This window comes from Crinia signifera, chromosome 9 (genome assembly GCF_055691185.1).
Source record: "Crinia signifera chromosome 9, ASM5569118v1, whole genome shotgun sequence".
Lineage (NCBI taxonomy): Eukaryota > Metazoa > Chordata > Amphibia > Anura > Myobatrachidae > Crinia > Crinia signifera.
The window spans coordinates 56047240-56064162 of record NC_139225.1 but is presented as its reverse complement, the minus strand read 5'-3'; the positions used below and the strand labels follow the sequence as shown (position 1 = coordinate 56064162).

Below are 16923 nucleotides of genomic sequence, written 5' to 3'. Positions count from 1 at the left end.
TTTCCCATTAGTGGCAAATTGTTTTTATTCTCTAGCTTTTTAAATTGGAAACTTTTTTCTCTTTATTGACAGTACAGACATTTGGAAGAGGTCAAACAGACACAATAGCCATCACCTAAAAACTTACCACACTGTTTAGGCCCAATTCCAACTGCTTTTGGCAGCTAAACAGTGTTGAGCCTCTTAAGTAGTTTAATTTGAGACCACCTGCTAATATCATGTCCTGTAGGTCTTTTTACATTACCAACGCATGATTTTTTTCAGTAAGGCAATACAGTTAGGAAACTTTTTTATTAGCTTTCCTGGTTATAGAAGTAGAAGAGGGCAAAAAAGTGCCGGTATCTCACCTACAGCCATACCACATTGGATACGCCCAATCTCGTCTGATCTTGGAAGCTAAGCAGTGTTGGGCCTGGTTAGTACTTGGGTGGGAGACCACATGGGAACACCAGGTGCTGTAGGTTTTTTTCCCATTAATGGCAAATTGTTTTTATTCTCTTGTTATTTAAATTGGAAACTTTTTATTTTTATTGCCAATACAGACATTTGGGACAGGTCAAACAGACACAATAGCCATCACCTAAAAACTTACCACACTGTTTAGGCCCAATTCCAACTGCTTTTGGCAGCTAAACAGTGTTGAGCCTCTTTAGTAGTTTAATTTGAGACCACATGCTAATATCATGTCCTGTAGGTCTTTTTACATTACCAACACATGATTTTTTTCAGTAAGGCAATACAGTTAGGAAACTTTTTTATTAGCTTACCTGGTTATAGAAGTAGAAGAGGGCAAAAAAGTGCCAGTATCTCACCTACAGCCATACCACATTGGATACGCCCAATCTCGTCTGATCTTGGAAGCTAAGCAGTGTTGGGCCTGGTTAGTACTTGGGTGGGAGACCACATGGGAACACCAGGTGCTGTAGGTTTTTTCCCATTAATGGCAAATTGTTTTTATTCTCTTGCTATTTAAATTGGAAACTTTTTATTTTTATTTCCAATATAGACATTTGGGACAGGTCAAACAGACACAATAGCCATCACCTAAAAACTTACCACACTGTTTAGGCCCAATTCCAACTGCTTTTCGGAGCTAAACAGTGTTGAGCCTCTTTAGTAGTTTAATTTGAGACCACCTGCTAATATCATGTCCAGTAGGTCTTTTTACATTACCAACACATGATTTTTTTCAGTAAGCCAATATAGTTAGGAAACTTTTTTAATAGCTTACCTGGTTATAGAAGTAGAAGAGGGCAAAAAAGTGCCTGTATCTCCCTTACAGCCATACCACATTGGATACGCCCAATCTCGTCTGATCTTGGAAGCTAAGCAGTGTTGGGCCTGGTTAGTACTTGGGTGGGAGACCACATGGGAACACCAGGTGCTGTAGGTTTTTCCCATTACTGGCAAATTGTTTTTATTCTCTAGCTTTTTAAATTGGAAACTTTTTTCTCTTTATTGACAGTACAGACATTTGGAAGAGGTCAAACAGACACAATAGCCATCACCTAAAAACTTACCACACTGTTTAGGCCCAATTCCAACTGCTTTTGGCAGCTAAACAGTGTTGAGCCTCTTTAGTAGTTTAATTTGAGACCACCTGCTAATATCATGTCCTGTAGGTCTTTTTACATTACCAACACATGATTTTTTTCAGTAAGACAATACAGTTAGGAAACTTTTTTATTAGCTTACCTGGTTATAGAAGTAGAAGAGGGCAAAAAATTGCCAGTATCTCACCTACAGCCATACCACATTGGATACGCCTAATCTCGTCTGATCTTGGAAGCTAAACAGTGTTGGGCCTGGTTAGTACTTGGGTGGGAGACCACATGGGAACACCAGGTGCTGTAGGTTCTTCCCATTACTGGCAAATTGTTTTTATTCTCCAGCTTTTTAAATTGGAAACTTTTTTCTCTTTATTGACAGTACAGACATTTGGAAGAGGTCAAACAGACACAATAGCCATCACCTAAAAACTTACCACACTGTTTAGGCCCAATTCCAACTGCTTTTGGCAGCTAAACAGTGTTGAGCCTCTTAAGTAGTTTAATTTGAGACCACCTGCTAATATCATGTCCTGTAGGTCTTTTTACATTACCAACACATGATTTTTTTCAGTAAGGCAATACAGTTAGGAAACTTTTTTATTAGCTTTCCTGGTTATAGAAGTAGAAGAGGGCAAAAAAGTGCCGGTATCTCACCTACAGCCATACCACATTGGATACGCCCAATCTCATCTGATCTTGGAAGCTAAGCAGTGTTGGGCCTTCTTAGTACTTGGGTGGGAGACCACATGGGAACACCAGGTGCTGTAGGTTTTTTCCCATTAATGGCAAATTGTTTTTATTCTCTTGCTATTTAAATTGGAAACTTTTTATTATTATTGCCAATACAGACATTTGGGACAGGTCAAACAGACACAATAGCCATCACCTAAAAACTTACCACACTGTTTAGGCCCAATTCCAACTGCTTTTGGGAGCTAAACAGTGTTGAGCCTCTTTAGTAGTTTAATTTGAGACCACCTGCTAATATCATGTCCTGTAGGTCTTTTTACATTACCAACACATAATTTTTTTCAGTAAGCCAATATAGTTAGGAAACTTTTTTATTAGCTTACCTGGTTATAGAAGTAGAAGATGGCAAAAAAGTGCCTGTATCTCACCTACAGCCATACCACATTGGATACGCCTAATCTCGTCTGATCTTGGAAGCTAAACAGTGTTGGGCCTGGTTAGTACTTGGGTGGGAGACCACATGGGAACACCAGGTGCTGTAGGTTTTTCCCATTACTGGCAAATTGTTTTTATTCTCCAGCTTTTTAAATTGGAAACTTTTTTCTCTTTATTGACAGTACAGACATTTGGAAGAGGTCAAACAGACACAATAGCCATTACCTAAAAACTTACCACACTGTTTAGGCCCAATTCCAACTGCTTTTGGCAGCTAAACAGTGTTGAGCCTCTTAAGTAGTTTAATTTGAGACCACCTGCTAATATCATGTCCTGTAGGTCTTTTTACATTACCAACACATGATTTTTTTCAGTAAGGCAATACAGTTAGGAAACTTTTTAATTAGCTTTCCTGGTTATAGAAGTAGAAGAGGGCAAAAAAGTGCCGGTATCTCACCTACAGCCATACCACATTGGATACGCCCAATCTCGTCTGATCTTGGAAGCTAAGCAGTGTTGGGCCTGGTTAGTACTTGGGTGGGAGACCACATGGGAACACCAGGTGCTGTAGGTATTTCCCATTACTGGCAAATTGTTTTTATTCTCTAGCTTTTTAAATTGGAAACTTTTTTCTCTTTATTGACAGTACAAATATTTGGAAGAGGTCAAACAGACACAATAGCCATCACCTAAAAACTTACCACACTGTTTAGGCCCAATTCCAACTGCTTTTGGCAGCTAAACAGTGTTGAGCCTCTTTAGTAGTTTAATTTGAGACCACCTGCTAATATCATGTCCTGTAGGTCTTTTTACATTACCAACACATGATTTTTTTCAGTAAGACAATACAGTTAGGAAACTTTTTTATTAGCTTACCTGGTTATAGAAGTAGAAGAGGGCTAAAAAGTGCCGGTATCTCAACTACAGCCATACCACATTGGATACGCCCAATCTCGTCTGATCTTGGAAGCTAAGCAGTGTTGGGCCTGGTTAGTACTTGGGTGGGAGACCACATGGGAACACCAGGTGCTGTAGGTTTTTTCCCATTAATGGCAAATTGTTTTTATTCTCTTGCTATTTAAATTGGAAACTTTTTATTTTTATTGCCAATACAGACATTTGGGACAGGTCAAACAGACACAATAGCCATCACCTAAAATCTTACCACACTGTTTAGGCCCAATTCCAACTGCTTTTGGGAGCTAAACAGTGTTGAGCCTCTTAAGTAGTTTAATTTGAGACCACCTGCTAATATCATGTCCTGTAGGTCTTTTTACATTACCAACACATGATTTTTTTCAGTAAGGCAATACAGTTAGGAAACTTTTTTATTAGCTTACCTGGTTATAGAAGTAGAAGAGGGCAAAAAAGTGCCAGTATCTCACCTACAGCCATACCACATTGGATACGCCCAATCTCGTCTGATCTTGGAAGCTAAGCTGTGTTGGGCCTGGTTAGTACTTGGGTGGGAGACCACATGGGAACACCAGGTGCTGTAGGTTTTTCCCATTAGTGGCAAATTGTTTTTATTCTCTAGCTTTTTAAATTGGAAACTTTTTTCTCTTTATTGACAGTACAGACATTTGGAAGAGGTCAAACAGACACAATAGCCATCACCTAAAAACTTACTACACTGTTTAGGCCCAATTCCAACTGCTTTTGGCAGCTAAACAGTGTTGAGCCTCTTAAGTAGTTTAATTTGAGACCACCTGCTAATATCATGTCCTGTAGGTCTTTTTACATTACCAACGCATGATTTTTTTCAGTAAGGCAATACAGTTAGGAAACTTTTTTATTAGCTTTCCTGGTTATAGAAGTAGAAGAGGGCAAAAAAGTGCCGGTATCTCACCTACAGCCATACCACATTGGATACGCCCAATCTCGTCTGATCTTGGAAGCTAAGCAGTGTTGGGCCTGGTTAGTACTTGGGTGGGAGACCACATGGGAACACCAGGTGCTGTAGGTTTTTTCCCATTAATGGCAAATTGTTTTTATTCTCTTGTTATTTAAATTGGAAACTTTTTATTTTTATTGCCAATACAGACATTTGGGACAGGTCAAACAGACACAATAGCCATCACCTAAAAACTTACCACACTGTTTAGGCCCAATTCCAACTGCTTTTGGCAGCTAAACAGTGTTGAGCCTCTTTAGTAGTTTAATTTGAGAACACATGCTAATATCATGTCCTGTAGGTCTTTTTACATTACCAACACATGATTTTTTTCAGTAAGGCAATACAGTTAGGAAACTTTTTTATTAGCTTACCTGGTTATAGAAGTAGAAGAGGGCAAAAAAGTGCCAGTATCTCACCTACAGCCATACCACATTGGATACGCCCAATCTCGTCTGATCTTGGAAGCTAAGCAGTGTTGGGCCTGGTTAGTACTTGGGTGGGAGACCACATGGGAACACCAGGTGCTGTAGGTTTTTTCCCATTAATGGCAAATTGTTTTTATTCTCTTGCTATTTAAATTGGAAACTTTTTATTTTTATTGCCAATACAGACATTTGGGACAGGTCAAACAGACACAATAGCCATCACCTAAAAACTTACCACACTGTTTAGGCCCAATTCCAACTGCTTTTCGGAGCTAAACAGTGTTGAGCCTCTTTAGTAGTTTAATTTGAGACCACCTGCTAATATCATGTCCTGTAGGTCTTTTTACATTACCAACACATGATTTTTTTCAGTAAGCCAATATAGTTAGGAAACTTTTTTAATAGCTTACCTGGTTATAGAAGTAGAAGAGGGCAAAAAAGTGCCTGTATCTCCCTTACAGCCATACCACATTGGATACGCCCAATCTCGTCTGATCTTGGAAGCTAAGCAGTGTTGGGCCTGGTTAGTACTTGGGTGGGAGACCACATGGGAACACCAGGTGCTGTAGGTTTTTCCCATTACTGGCAAATTGTTTTTATTCTCTAGCTTTTTAAATTGGAAACTTTTTTCTCTTTATTGACAGTACAGACATTTGGAAGAGGTCAAACAGACACAATAGCCATCACCTAAAAACTTACCACACTGTTTAGGCCCAATTCCAACTGCTTTTGGCAGCTAAACAGTGTTGAGCCTCTTTAGTAGTTTAATTTGAGACCACCTGCTAATATCATGTCCTGTAGGTCTTTTTACATTACCAACACATGATTTTTTTCAGTAAGACAATACAGTTAGGAAACTTTTTTATTAGCTTACCTGGTTATAGAAGTAGAAGAGGGCAAAAAAGTGCCTGTATCTCAACTACAGCCATACCAAATTGGATACGCCCAATCTCGTCTGATCTTGGAAGCTAAGCAGTGTTGGGCCTGGTTAGTACTTGGGTGGGAGACCACATGGGAACACCAGGTGCTGTAAGTTTTTTCCCATTAATGGCAAATTGTTTTTATTCTCTTGCAATTTAAATTGGAAACTTTTTATTTTTATTGCCAATACAGACATTTGGGACAGGTCAAACAGACACAATAGCCATCACCTAAAAACTTACCACACTGTTTAGGCCCAATTCCAACTGCTTTTGGGAGCTAAACAGTGTTGAGCCTCTTTAGTAGTTTAATTTGAGACCACCTGCTAATATCATGTCCTGTAGGTCTTTTTACATTACCAACACATAATTTTTTTCAGTAAGCCAATATAGTTAGGAAACTTTTTTATTAGCTTACCTGGTTATAGAAGTAGAAGATGGCAAAAAAGTGCCTGTATCTCACCTACAGCCATACCACATTGGATACGCCTAATCTCGTCTGATCTTGGAAGCTAAACAGTGTTGGGCCTGGTTAGTACTTGGGTGGGAGACCACATGGGAACACCAGGTGCTGTAGGTTTTTCCCATTACTGGCAAATTGTTTTTATTCTCCAGCTTTTTAAATTGGAAACTTTTTTCTCTTTATTGACAGTACAGACATTTGGAAGAGGTCAAACAGACACAATAGCCATCACCTAAAAACTTACCACACTGTTTAGGCCCAATTCCAACTGCTTTTGGCAGCTAAACAGTGTTGAGCCTCTTAAGTAGTTTAATTTGAGACCACCTGCTAATATCATGTCCTGTAGGTCTTTTTACATTACCAACACATGATTTTTTTCAGTAAGGCAATACAGTTAGGAAACTTTTTTATTAGCTTTCCTGGTTATAGAAGTAGAAGAGGGCAAAAAAGTGCCGGTATCTCACCTACAGCCATACCACATTGGATACGCCCAATCTCGTCTGATCTTGGAAGCTAAGCAGTGTTGGGCCTGGTTAGTACTTGGGTGGGAGACCACATGGGAACACCAGGTGCTGTAGGTTTTTTCCCATTAATGGCAAATTGTTTTTATTCTCTTGCTATTTAAATTGGAAACTTTTTATTATTATTGCCAATACAGACATTTGGGACAGGTCAAACAGACACAATAGCCATCACCTAAAAACTTACCACACTGTTTAGGCCCAATTCCAACTGCTTTTGGCAGCTAAACAGTGTTGAGCCTCTTTAGTAGTTTAATTTGAGACCACCTGCTAATATCATGTCCTGTAGGTCTTTTTACATTACCAACACATGATTTTTTTCAGTAAGGCAATACAGTTAGGAAACTTTTTTATTAGCTTACCTGGTTATAGAAGTAGAAGAGGGCAAAAAAGTGCCAGTATCTCACCTACAGCCATACCACATTGGATACGCCCAATCTCGTCTGATCTTGGAAGCTAAGCAGTGTTGGGCCTGGTTAGTACTTGGGTGGGAGACCACATGGGAACACCAGGTGCTGTAGGTATTTCCCATTACTGGCAAATTGTTTTTATTCTCTAGCTTTTTAAATTGGAAACTTTTTTCTCTTTATTGACAGTACAAATATTTGGAAGAGGTCAAACAGACACAATAGCCATCACCTAAAAACTTACCACACTGTTTAGGCCCAATTCCAACTGCTTTTGGCAGCTAAACAGTGTTGAGCCTCTTTAGTAGTTTAATTTGAGACCACCTGCTAATATCATGTCCTGTAGGTCTTTTTACATTACCAACACATGATTTTTTTCAGTAAGACAATACAGTTAGGAAACTTTTTTATTAGCTTACCTGGTTATAGAAGTAGAAGAGGGCTAAAAAGTGCCGGTATCTCAACTACAGCCATACCACATTGGATACGCCCAATCTCGTCTGATCTTGGAAGCTAAGCAGTGTTGGGCCTGGTTAGTACTTGGGTGGGAGACCACATGGGAACACCAGGTGCTGTAGGTTTTTTCCCATTAATGGCAAATTGTTTTTATTCTCTTGCTATTTAAATTGGAAACTTTTTATTTTTATTGCCAATACAGACATTTGGGACAGGTCAAACAGACACAATAGCCATCACCTAAAAACTTACCACACTGTTTAGGCCCAATTCCAACTGCTTTTGGGAGCTAAACAGTGTTGAGCCTCTTAAGTAGTTTAATTTGAGACCACCTGCTAATATCATGTCCTGTAGGTCTTTTTACATTACCAACACATGATTTTTTTCAGTAAGGCAATACAGTTAGGAAACTTTTTTATTAGCTTACCTGGTTATAGAAGTAGAAGAGGGCAAAAAAGTGCCAGTATTTCACCTACAGCCATACCACATTGGATACGCCCAATCTCGTCTGATCTTGGAAGCTAAGCTGTGTTGGGCCTGGTTAGTACTTGGGTGGGAGACCACATGGGAACACCAGGTGCTGTAGGTTTTTCCAATTAGTGGCAAATAGTTTTTATTCTCTAGCTTTTTAAATTGGAAACTTTTTTCTCTTTATTGACAGTACAGACATTTGGAAGAGGTCAAACAGACACAATAGCCATCACCTAAAAACTTACCACACTGTTTAGGCCCAATTCCAACTGCTTTTGGCAGCTAAACAGTGTTGAGCCTCTTAAGTAGTTTAATTTGAGACCACCTGCTAATATCATGTCCTGTAGGTCTTTTTACATTACCAACGCATGATTTTTTTCAGTAAGGCAATACAGTTAGGAAACTTTTTTATTAGCTTTCCTGGTTATAGAAGTAGAAGAGGGCAAAAAAGTGCCGGTGTCTCACCTACAGCCATACCACATTGGATACGCCCAATCTCGTCTGATCTTGGAAGCTAAGCAGTGTTGGGCCTGGTTAGTACTTGGGTGGGAGACCACATGGGAACACCAGGTGCTGTAGGTTTTTTCCCATTAATGGCAAATTGTTTTTATTCTCTTGTTATTTAAATTGGAAACTTTTTATTTTTATTGCCAATACAGACATTTGGGACAGGTCAAACAGACACAATAGCCATCACCTAAAAACTTACCACACTGTTTAGGCCCAATTCCAACTGCTTTTGGCAGCTAAACAGTGTTGAGCCTCTTTAGTAGTTTAATTTGAGACCACATGCTAATATCATGTCCTGTAGGTCTTTTTACATTACCAACACATGATTTTTTTCAGTAAGGCAATACAGTTAGGAAACTTTTTTATTAGCTTACCTGGTTATAGAAGTAGAAGAGGGCAAAAAAGTGCCAGTATCTCACCTACAGCCATACCACATTGGATACGCCCAATCTCGTCTGATCTTGGAAGCTAAGCAGTGTTGGGCCTTTTTAGTACTTGGGTGGGAGACCACATGGGAACACCAGGTGCTGTAGGTTTTTTCCCATTAATGGCAAATTGTTTTTATTCTCTTGCTATTTAAATTGGAAACTTTTTATTTTTATTGCCAATACAGACATTTGGGACAGGTCAAACAGACACAATAGCCATCACCTAAAAACTTACCACACTGTTTAGGCCCAATTCCAACTGCTTTTCGGAGCTAAACAGTGTTGAGCCTCTTTAGAAGTTTAATTTGAGACCACCTGCTAATATCATGTCCTGTAGGTCTTTTTACATTACCAACACATGATTTTTTTCAGTAAGCCAATATAGTTAGGAAACTTTTTTAATAGCTTACCTGGTTATAGAAGTAGAAGAGGGCAAAAAAGTGCCTGTATCTCCCTTACAGCCATACCACATTGGATACGCCCAATCTCGTCTGATCTTGGAAGCTAAGCAGTGTTGGGCCTGGTTAGTACTTGGGTGGGAGACCACATGGGAACACCAGGTGCTGTAAGTTTTTCCCATTACTGGCAAATTGTTTTTATTCTCCAGCTTTTTAAATTGGAAACTTTTTTCTCTTTATTGACAGTACAGACATTTGGAAGAGGTCAAACAGACACAATAGCCATCACCTAAAAACTTACCACACTGTTTAGGCCCAATTCCAACTGCTTTTGGCAGCTAAACAGTGTTGAGCCTCTTAAGTAGTTTAATTTGAGACCACCTGCTAATATCATGTCCTGTAGGTCTTTTTACATTACCAACACATGATTTTTTTCAGTAAGGCAATACAGTTAGGAAACTTTTTTATTAGCTTTCCTGGTTATAGAAGTAGAAGAGGGCAAAAAAGTGCCAGTATCTCACCTACAGCCATACCACATTGGATATGCCCAATCTCGTCTGATCTTGGAAGCTAAGCAGTGTTGGGCCTTGTTAGTACTTGGGTGGGAGACCACATGGGAACACCAGGTGCTGTAGGTTTTTTCCCATTAATGGCAAATTGTTTTTATTCTCTTGCTATTTAAATTGGAAACTTTTTATTATTATTGCCAATACAGACATTTGGGACAGGTCAAACAGACACAATAGCCATCACCTAAAAACTTACCACACTGTTTAGGCCCAATTCCAACTGCTTTTGGCAGCTAAACAGTGTTGAGCCTCTTTAGTAGTTAAATTTGAGACCACCTGCTAATATCATGTCCTGTAGGTCTTTTTACATTACCAACACATGATTTTTTTCAGTAAGGCAATACAGTTAGGAAACTTTTTTATTAGCTTACCTGGTTATAGAAGTAGAAGAGGGCAAAAAAGTGCCAGTATCTCACCTACAGCCATACCACATTGGATACGCCCAATCTCGTCTGATCTTGGAAGCTAAGCAGTGTTGGGCCTGGTTAGTACTTGGGTGGGAGACCACATGGGAACACCAGGTGCTGTAGGTATTTCCCATTACTGGCAAATTGTTTTTATTCTCTAGCTTTTTAAATTGGAAACTTTGTTCTCTTTATTGACAGTACAGATATTTGGAAGAGGTCAAACAGACACAATAGCCATCACCTAAAAACTTACCACACTGTTTAGGCCCAATTCCAACTGCTTTTGGCAGCTAAACAGTGTTGAGCCTCTTTAGTAGTTTAATTTGAGACCACCTGCTAATATCATGTCCTGTAGGTCTTTTTACATTACCAACACATGATTTTTTTCAGTAAGACAATACAGTTAGGAAACTTTTTTATTAGATTACCTGGTTATAAAAGTAGAAGAGGGCAAAAAAGTGCCGGTATCTCAACTACAGCCATACCACATTGGATACGCCCAATCTCGTCTGATCTTGGAAGCTAAGCAGTGTTGGGCCTGGTTAGTACTTGGGTGGGAGACCACATGGGAACACCAGGTGCTGTAGGTTTTTTCCCATTAATGGCAAATTGTTTTTATTCTCTTGCAATTTAAATTGGAAACTTTTTATTTTTATTGCCAATACAGACATTTGGGACAGGTCAAACAGACACAATAGCCATCACCTAAAAACTTACCACACTGTTTAGGCCCAATTCCAACTGCTTTTGGGAGCTAAACAGTGTTGAGCCTCTTTAGTAGTTTAATTTGAGACCACCTGCTAATATCATGTCCTGTAGGTCTTTTTACATTACCAACACATAATTTTTTTCAGTAAGCCAATATAGTTAGGAAACTTTTTTATTAGCTTACCTGGTTATAGAAGTAGAAGATGGCAAAAAAGTGCCTGTATCTCACCTACAGCCATACCACATTGGATACGCCTAATCTCGTCTGATCTTGGAAGCTAAACAGTGTTGGGCCTGGTTAGTACTTGGGTGGGAGACCACATGGGAACACCAGGTGCTGTAGGTTTTTCCCATTACTGGCAAATTGTTTTTATTCTCCAGCTTTTTAAATTGGAAACTTTTTTCTCTTTATTGACAGTACAGACATTTGGAAGAGGTCAAACAGACACAATAGCCATCACCTAAAAACTTACCACACTGTTTAGGCCCAATTCCAACTGCTTTTGGCAGCTAAACAGTGTTGAGCCTCTTAAGTAGTTTAATTTGAGACCACCTGCTAATATCATGTCCTGTAGGTCTTTTTACATTACCAACACATGATTTTTTTCAGTAAGGCAATACAGTTAGGAAACTTTTTTATTAGCTTTCCTGGTTATAGAAGTAGAAGAGGGCAAAAAAGTGCCGGTATCTCACCTACAGCCATACCACATTGGATACGCCCAATCTCGTCTGATCTTGGAAGCTAAGCAGTGTTGGGCCTGGTTAGTACTTGGGTGGGAGACCACATGGGAACACCAGGTGCTATAGGTTTTTTCCCATTAATGGCAAATTGTTTTTATTCTCTTGCTATTTAAATTGGAAACTTTTTATTATTATTGCCAATACAGACATTTGGGACAGGTCAAACAGACACAATAGCCATCACCTAAAAACTTACCACACTGTTTAGGCCCAATTCCAACTGCTTTTGGCAGCAAAACAGTGTTGAGCCTCTTTAGTAGTTTAATTTGAGACCACCTGCTAATATCATGTCCTGTAGGTCTTTTTACATTACCAACACATGATTTTTTTCAGTAAGGCAATACAGTTAGGAAACTTTTTTATTAGCTTACCTGGTTATAGAAGTAGAAGAGGGCAAAAAAGTGCCAGTTTCTCACCTACAGCCATACCACATTGGATACGCCCAATCTCGTCTGATCTTGGAAGCTAAGCAGTGTTGGGCCTGGTTAGTACTTGGGTGGGAGACCACATGGGAACACCAGGTGCTGTAGGTATTTCCCATTACTGGCAAATTGTTTTTATTCTCTAGCTTTTTAAATTGGAAACTTTTTTCTCTTTATTGACAGTACAGATATTTGGAAGAGGTCAAACAGACACAATAGCCATCACCTAAAAACTTACCACACTGTTTAGGCCCAATTCCAACTGCTTTTGGCAGCTAAACAGTGTTGAGCCTCTTTAGTAGTTTATTTTGAGACCACCTGCTAATATCATGTCCTGTAGGTCTTTTTACATTACCAACACATGATTTTTTTCAGTAAGACAATACAGTTAGGAAACTTTTTTATTAGCTTACCTGGTTATAGAAGTAGAAGAGGGCAAAAAAGTGCCGGTATCTCAACTACAGCCATACCACATTGGATACGCCCAATCTCGTCTGATCTTGGAAGCTAAGCAGTGTTGGGCCTGGTTAGTACTTGGGTGGGAGACCACATGGGAACACCAGGTGCTGTAGGTTTTTTCCCATTAATGGCAAATTGTTTTTATTCTCTTGCAATTTAAATTGGAAACTTTTTATTTTTATTGCCAATACAGACATTTGGGACAGGTCAAACAGACACAATAGCCATCACCTAAAAACTTACCACACTGTTTAGGCCCAATTCCAACTGCTTTTGGGAGCTAAACAGTGTTGAGCCTCTTTAGTAGTTTAATTTGAGACCACCTGCTAATATCATGTCCTGTAGGTCTTTTTACATTACCAACACATAATTTTTTTCAGTAAGCCAATATAGTTAGGAAACTTTTTTATTAGCTTACCTGGTTATAGAAGTAGAAGATGGCAAAAAAGTGCCTGTATCTCACCTACAGCCATACCACATTGGATACGCCTAATCTCGTCTGATCTTGGAAGCTAAACAGTGTTGGGCCTGGTTAGTACTTGGGTGGGAGACCACATGGGAACACCAGGTGCTGTAGGTTTTTCCCATTACTGGCAAATTGTTTTTATTCTCCAGCTTTTTAAATTGGAAACTTTTTTCTCTTTATTGACAGTACAGACATTTGGAAGAGGTCAAACAGACACAATAGCCATCACCTAAAAACTTACCACACTGTTTAGGCCCAATTCCAACTGCTTTTGGCAGCTAAACAGTGTTGAGCCTCTTAAGTAGTTTAATTTAAGACCACCTGCTAATATCATGTCCTGTAGGTCTTTTTACATTACCAACACATGATTTTTTTCAGTAAGGCAATACAGTTAGGAAACTTTTTTATTAGCTTTCCTGGTTATAGAAGTAGAAGAGGGCAAAAAAGTGCCGGTATCTCACCTACAGCCATACTACATTGGATACGCCCAATCTCGTCTGATCTTGGAAGCTAAGCAGTGTTGGGCCTGGTTAGTACTTGGGTGGGAGACCACATGGGAACACCAGGTGCTGTAGGTTTTTTCCCATTAATGGCAAATTGTTTTTATTCTCTTGCTATTTAAATTGGAAACTTTTTATTTTTATTGCCATTACAGACATTTGGGACAGGTCAAACAGACACAATACCCATCACCTAAAAACTTACCACACTGTTTAGGCCCAATTCCAACTGCTTTTGGCAGCTAAACAGTTTTGAGCCTCTTAAGTAGTTTAATTTGAGACCACCTGCTAATATCATGTCCTGTAGGTCTTTTTACATTACCAACGCATGATTTTTTTCAGTAATCCAATACAGTTAGGAAACTTTTTTATTAGCTTTCCTGGTTATAGAAGTAGAAGAGGGCAAAAAAGTGCCGGTATCTCACCTACAGCCATACCACATTGGATACGCCCAATCTCGTCTGATCTTGGAAGCTAAGCAGTGTTGGGCCTGGTTAGTACTTGGGTGGGAGACCACATGGGAACACCAGGTGCTGTAGGTTTTTTCCCATTAATGGCAAATTGTTTTTATTCTCTTGCAATTTAAATTGGAAACTTTTTATTTTTATTGCCAATACAGACATTTGGGACAGGTCAAACAGACACAATAGCCATCACCTAAAAACTTACCACACTGTTTAGGCCCAATTCCAACTGCTTTTGGGAGCTAAACAGTGTTGAGCCTCTTTAGTAGTTTAATTTGAGACCACCTGCTAATATCATGTCCTGTAGGTCTTTTTAAATTACCAACACATAATTTTTTTCAGTAAGCCAATATAGTTAGGAAACTTTTTTATTAGCTTACCTGGTTATAGAAGTAGAAGATGGCAAAAAAGTGCCTGTATCTCACCTACAGCCATACCACATTGGATACGCCTAATCTCGTCTGATCTTGGAAGCTAAACAGTGTTGGGCCTGGTTAGTACTTGGGTGGGAGACCACATGGGAACACCAGGTGCTGTAGGTTTTTCCCATTACTGGCAAATTGTTTTTATTCTCCAGCTTTTTAAATTGGAAACTTTTTTCTCTTTATTGACAGTACAGACATTTGGAAGAGGTCAAACAGACACAATAGCCATCACCTAAAAACTTACCACACTGTTTAGGCCCAATTCCAACTGCTTTTGGCAGCTAAACAGTGTTGAGCCTCTTAAGTAGTTTAATTTGAGACCACCTGCTAATATCATGTCCTGTAGGTCTTTTTACATTACCAACACATGATTTTTTTCAGTAAGGCAATACAGTTAGGAAACTTTTTTATTAGCTTTCCTGGTTATAGAAGTAGAAGAGGGCAAAAAAGTGCTGGTATCTCACCTACAGCCATACCACATTGGATACGCCCAATCTCGTCTGATCTTGGAAGCTAAGCAGTGTTGGGCCTGGTTAGTACTTGGGTGGGAGACCACATGGGAACACCAGGTGCTGTAGGTTTTTTCCCATTAATGGCAAATTGTTTTTATTCTCTTGCTATTTAAATTGGAAACTTTATATTTTTATTGCCAATACAGACATTTGGGACAGGTCAAACAGACACAATAGCCATCACCTAAAAACTTACCACACTGTTTAGGCCCAATTCCAACTGCTTTTGGCAGCTAAACAGTGTTGAGCCTCTTTAGTAGTTTAATTTGAGACCACCTGCTAATATCATGTCCTGTAGGTCTTTTTACATTACCAACACATGATTTTTTTCAGTAAGGCAATACAGTTAGGAAACTTTTTTATTAGCTTACCTGGTTATAGAAGTAGAAGATGGCAAAAAAGTGCCTGCATCTAACCTACAGCCATACCACATTGGATACGCCCAATCTCGTCTGATCATGGAAGCTAAGCAGTGTTGGGCCTGGTTAGTACTTGGGTGGGAGACCACATGGGAACACCAGGTGCTGTAGGTATTTCCCATTACTGGCAAATTGTTTTTATTCTCTAGCTTTTTAAATTGGAAACTTTTTTCTCTTTATTGACAGTACAGATATTTGGAAGAGGTCAAACAGACACAATAGCCATCACCTAAAAACTTACCACACTGTTTAGGCCCAATTCCAACTGCTTTTGGCAGCTAAACAGTGTTGAGCCTCTTTAGTAGTTTAATTTGAGACCACCTGCTAATATCATGTCCTGTAGGTCTTTTTACATTACCAACACATGATTTTTTTCAGTAAGACAATACAGTTAGGAAACTTTTTTATTAGCTTACCTGGTTATAGAAGTAGAAGAGGGCTAAAAAGTGCCGGTATCTCAACTACAGCCATACCACATTGGATACGCCCAATCTCGTCTGATCTTGGAAGCTAAGCAGTGTTGGGCCTGGTTAGTACTTGGGTGGGAGACCACATGGGTACACCAGGTGCTGTAGGTTTTTTCCCATTAATGGCAAATTGTTTTTATTCTCTTGCTATTTAAATTGGAAACTTTTTATTTTTATTGCCAATACAGACATTTGGGACAGGTCAAACAGACACAATAGCCATCACCTAAAAACTTACCACACTGTTTAGGCCCAATTCCAACTGCTTTTGGGAGCTAAACAGTGTTGAGCCTCTTAAGTAGTTTAATTTGAGACCACCTGCTAATATCATGTCCTGTAGGTCTTTTTACATTACCAACACATGATTTTTTTCAGTAAGGCAATACAGTTAGGAAACTTTTTTATTAGCTTTCCTGGTTATAGAAGTAGAAGAGGGCAAAAAAGTGCCTGTATCTCACCTACAGCCATACCACTTTGGATACGCCCAATCTCGTCTGATCTTGGAAGCTAAGCAGTGTTGAGCCTGGTTAGTACTTGGGTGGGAGACCACATGGGAACACCAGGTGCTGTAGGTTTTTCCCATTACTGGCAAATTGTTTTTATTCTCCAGCTTTTTAAATTGGAAACTTTTTTCTCTTTATTGACAGTACAGACATTTGGAAGAGGTCAAACAGACACAATAGCCATCACCTAAAAACTTACCACACTGTTTAGGCCCAATTCCAACTGCTTTTGGCAGCTAAACAGTGTTGAGCCTCTTAAGTAGTTTAATTTGAGACCACCTGCTAATATC

At 39.3% G+C, this 16923-nt stretch overlaps 36 non-coding genes across 36 annotated transcripts; all 36 read left to right on the top strand.

Annotated features, from left to right (window-relative positions):
• The first annotated feature begins 345 nt into the window (after positions 1–345).
• LOC146039405 (5S ribosomal RNA) lies at positions 346–464 on the top strand. The gene has a single exon (XR_014462912.1). It is a non-coding gene; the product is annotated as a 5S ribosomal RNA (ribosomal RNA).
• Positions 465–810: 346 nt separating this feature from the next.
• LOC146039393 (5S ribosomal RNA) lies at positions 811–929 on the top strand. The gene has a single exon (XR_014462901.1). It is a non-coding gene; the product is annotated as a 5S ribosomal RNA (ribosomal RNA).
• A 345-nt stretch (positions 930–1274) lies between these two features.
• Positions 1275–1393, top strand: LOC146038602 (5S ribosomal RNA). Its single transcript, XR_014462181.1, has one exon. It is a non-coding gene; the product is annotated as a 5S ribosomal RNA (ribosomal RNA).
• A 345-nt stretch (positions 1394–1738) lies between these two features.
• LOC146038448 (5S ribosomal RNA) lies at positions 1739–1857 on the top strand. The gene has a single exon (XR_014462039.1). It is a non-coding gene; the product is annotated as a 5S ribosomal RNA (ribosomal RNA).
• Positions 1858–2202: 345 nt separating this feature from the next.
• Positions 2203–2321, top strand: LOC146039169 (5S ribosomal RNA). Its single transcript, XR_014462698.1, has one exon. It is a non-coding gene; the product is annotated as a 5S ribosomal RNA (ribosomal RNA).
• A 345-nt stretch (positions 2322–2666) lies between these two features.
• On the top strand, positions 2667–2785 carry LOC146038447 (5S ribosomal RNA). Its single transcript, XR_014462038.1, has one exon. It is a non-coding gene; the product is annotated as a 5S ribosomal RNA (ribosomal RNA).
• A 345-nt stretch (positions 2786–3130) lies between these two features.
• On the top strand, positions 3131–3249 carry LOC146037593 (5S ribosomal RNA). Its single transcript, XR_014461256.1, has one exon. It is a non-coding gene; the product is annotated as a 5S ribosomal RNA (ribosomal RNA).
• Positions 3250–3594: 345 nt separating this feature from the next.
• LOC146038107 (5S ribosomal RNA) lies at positions 3595–3713 on the top strand. Its single transcript, XR_014461726.1, has one exon. It is a non-coding gene; the product is annotated as a 5S ribosomal RNA (ribosomal RNA).
• A 345-nt stretch (positions 3714–4058) lies between these two features.
• LOC146038193 (5S ribosomal RNA) lies at positions 4059–4177 on the top strand. Its single transcript, XR_014461804.1, has one exon. It is a non-coding gene; the product is annotated as a 5S ribosomal RNA (ribosomal RNA).
• A 345-nt stretch (positions 4178–4522) lies between these two features.
• Positions 4523–4641, top strand: LOC146039380 (5S ribosomal RNA). The gene has a single exon (XR_014462890.1). It is a non-coding gene; the product is annotated as a 5S ribosomal RNA (ribosomal RNA).
• Positions 4642–4986: 345 nt separating this feature from the next.
• LOC146039368 (5S ribosomal RNA) lies at positions 4987–5105 on the top strand. The gene has a single exon (XR_014462879.1). It is a non-coding gene; the product is annotated as a 5S ribosomal RNA (ribosomal RNA).
• Positions 5106–5450: 345 nt separating this feature from the next.
• Positions 5451–5569, top strand: LOC146038601 (5S ribosomal RNA). Its single transcript, XR_014462180.1, has one exon. It is a non-coding gene; the product is annotated as a 5S ribosomal RNA (ribosomal RNA).
• Positions 5570–5914: 345 nt separating this feature from the next.
• Positions 5915–6033, top strand: LOC146039467 (5S ribosomal RNA). Its single transcript, XR_014462970.1, has one exon. It is a non-coding gene; the product is annotated as a 5S ribosomal RNA (ribosomal RNA).
• A 345-nt stretch (positions 6034–6378) lies between these two features.
• Positions 6379–6497, top strand: LOC146038445 (5S ribosomal RNA). Its single transcript, XR_014462036.1, has one exon. It is a non-coding gene; the product is annotated as a 5S ribosomal RNA (ribosomal RNA).
• Positions 6498–6842: 345 nt separating this feature from the next.
• LOC146039356 (5S ribosomal RNA) lies at positions 6843–6961 on the top strand. Its single transcript, XR_014462868.1, has one exon. It is a non-coding gene; the product is annotated as a 5S ribosomal RNA (ribosomal RNA).
• Positions 6962–7306: 345 nt separating this feature from the next.
• On the top strand, positions 7307–7425 carry LOC146037591 (5S ribosomal RNA). Its single transcript, XR_014461255.1, has one exon. It is a non-coding gene; the product is annotated as a 5S ribosomal RNA (ribosomal RNA).
• Positions 7426–7770: 345 nt separating this feature from the next.
• LOC146038106 (5S ribosomal RNA) lies at positions 7771–7889 on the top strand. Its single transcript, XR_014461725.1, has one exon. It is a non-coding gene; the product is annotated as a 5S ribosomal RNA (ribosomal RNA).
• A 345-nt stretch (positions 7890–8234) lies between these two features.
• LOC146038192 (5S ribosomal RNA) lies at positions 8235–8353 on the top strand. Its single transcript, XR_014461803.1, has one exon. It is a non-coding gene; the product is annotated as a 5S ribosomal RNA (ribosomal RNA).
• A 345-nt stretch (positions 8354–8698) lies between these two features.
• Positions 8699–8817, top strand: LOC146039343 (5S ribosomal RNA). Its single transcript, XR_014462856.1, has one exon. It is a non-coding gene; the product is annotated as a 5S ribosomal RNA (ribosomal RNA).
• A 345-nt stretch (positions 8818–9162) lies between these two features.
• Positions 9163–9281, top strand: LOC146039157 (5S ribosomal RNA). The gene has a single exon (XR_014462687.1). It is a non-coding gene; the product is annotated as a 5S ribosomal RNA (ribosomal RNA).
• A 345-nt stretch (positions 9282–9626) lies between these two features.
• LOC146038247 (5S ribosomal RNA) lies at positions 9627–9745 on the top strand. Its single transcript, XR_014461854.1, has one exon. It is a non-coding gene; the product is annotated as a 5S ribosomal RNA (ribosomal RNA).
• A 345-nt stretch (positions 9746–10090) lies between these two features.
• LOC146039133 (5S ribosomal RNA) lies at positions 10091–10209 on the top strand. The gene has a single exon (XR_014462665.1). It is a non-coding gene; the product is annotated as a 5S ribosomal RNA (ribosomal RNA).
• A 345-nt stretch (positions 10210–10554) lies between these two features.
• On the top strand, positions 10555–10673 carry LOC146037590 (5S ribosomal RNA). Its single transcript, XR_014461254.1, has one exon. It is a non-coding gene; the product is annotated as a 5S ribosomal RNA (ribosomal RNA).
• Positions 10674–11018: 345 nt separating this feature from the next.
• LOC146038105 (5S ribosomal RNA) lies at positions 11019–11137 on the top strand. The gene has a single exon (XR_014461724.1). It is a non-coding gene; the product is annotated as a 5S ribosomal RNA (ribosomal RNA).
• A 345-nt stretch (positions 11138–11482) lies between these two features.
• Positions 11483–11601, top strand: LOC146038444 (5S ribosomal RNA). Its single transcript, XR_014462035.1, has one exon. It is a non-coding gene; the product is annotated as a 5S ribosomal RNA (ribosomal RNA).
• Positions 11602–11946: 345 nt separating this feature from the next.
• On the top strand, positions 11947–12065 carry LOC146038325 (5S ribosomal RNA). The gene has a single exon (XR_014461926.1). It is a non-coding gene; the product is annotated as a 5S ribosomal RNA (ribosomal RNA).
• A 345-nt stretch (positions 12066–12410) lies between these two features.
• Positions 12411–12529, top strand: LOC146037588 (5S ribosomal RNA). Its single transcript, XR_014461252.1, has one exon. It is a non-coding gene; the product is annotated as a 5S ribosomal RNA (ribosomal RNA).
• A 345-nt stretch (positions 12530–12874) lies between these two features.
• On the top strand, positions 12875–12993 carry LOC146038103 (5S ribosomal RNA). The gene has a single exon (XR_014461722.1). It is a non-coding gene; the product is annotated as a 5S ribosomal RNA (ribosomal RNA).
• A 345-nt stretch (positions 12994–13338) lies between these two features.
• On the top strand, positions 13339–13457 carry LOC146038443 (5S ribosomal RNA). Its single transcript, XR_014462034.1, has one exon. It is a non-coding gene; the product is annotated as a 5S ribosomal RNA (ribosomal RNA).
• A 345-nt stretch (positions 13458–13802) lies between these two features.
• On the top strand, positions 13803–13921 carry LOC146038025 (5S ribosomal RNA). The gene has a single exon (XR_014461651.1). It is a non-coding gene; the product is annotated as a 5S ribosomal RNA (ribosomal RNA).
• Positions 13922–14266: 345 nt separating this feature from the next.
• On the top strand, positions 14267–14385 carry LOC146039331 (5S ribosomal RNA). The gene has a single exon (XR_014462845.1). It is a non-coding gene; the product is annotated as a 5S ribosomal RNA (ribosomal RNA).
• Positions 14386–14730: 345 nt separating this feature from the next.
• Positions 14731–14849, top strand: LOC146038442 (5S ribosomal RNA). Its single transcript, XR_014462033.1, has one exon. It is a non-coding gene; the product is annotated as a 5S ribosomal RNA (ribosomal RNA).
• A 345-nt stretch (positions 14850–15194) lies between these two features.
• LOC146039318 (5S ribosomal RNA) lies at positions 15195–15313 on the top strand. The gene has a single exon (XR_014462834.1). It is a non-coding gene; the product is annotated as a 5S ribosomal RNA (ribosomal RNA).
• Positions 15314–15658: 345 nt separating this feature from the next.
• LOC146038910 (5S ribosomal RNA) lies at positions 15659–15777 on the top strand. The gene has a single exon (XR_014462461.1). It is a non-coding gene; the product is annotated as a 5S ribosomal RNA (ribosomal RNA).
• Positions 15778–16122: 345 nt separating this feature from the next.
• LOC146039085 (5S ribosomal RNA) lies at positions 16123–16241 on the top strand. Its single transcript, XR_014462622.1, has one exon. It is a non-coding gene; the product is annotated as a 5S ribosomal RNA (ribosomal RNA).
• Positions 16242–16586: 345 nt separating this feature from the next.
• On the top strand, positions 16587–16705 carry LOC146038981 (5S ribosomal RNA). The gene has a single exon (XR_014462527.1). It is a non-coding gene; the product is annotated as a 5S ribosomal RNA (ribosomal RNA).
• Positions 16706–16923: the final 218 nt, after the last annotated feature.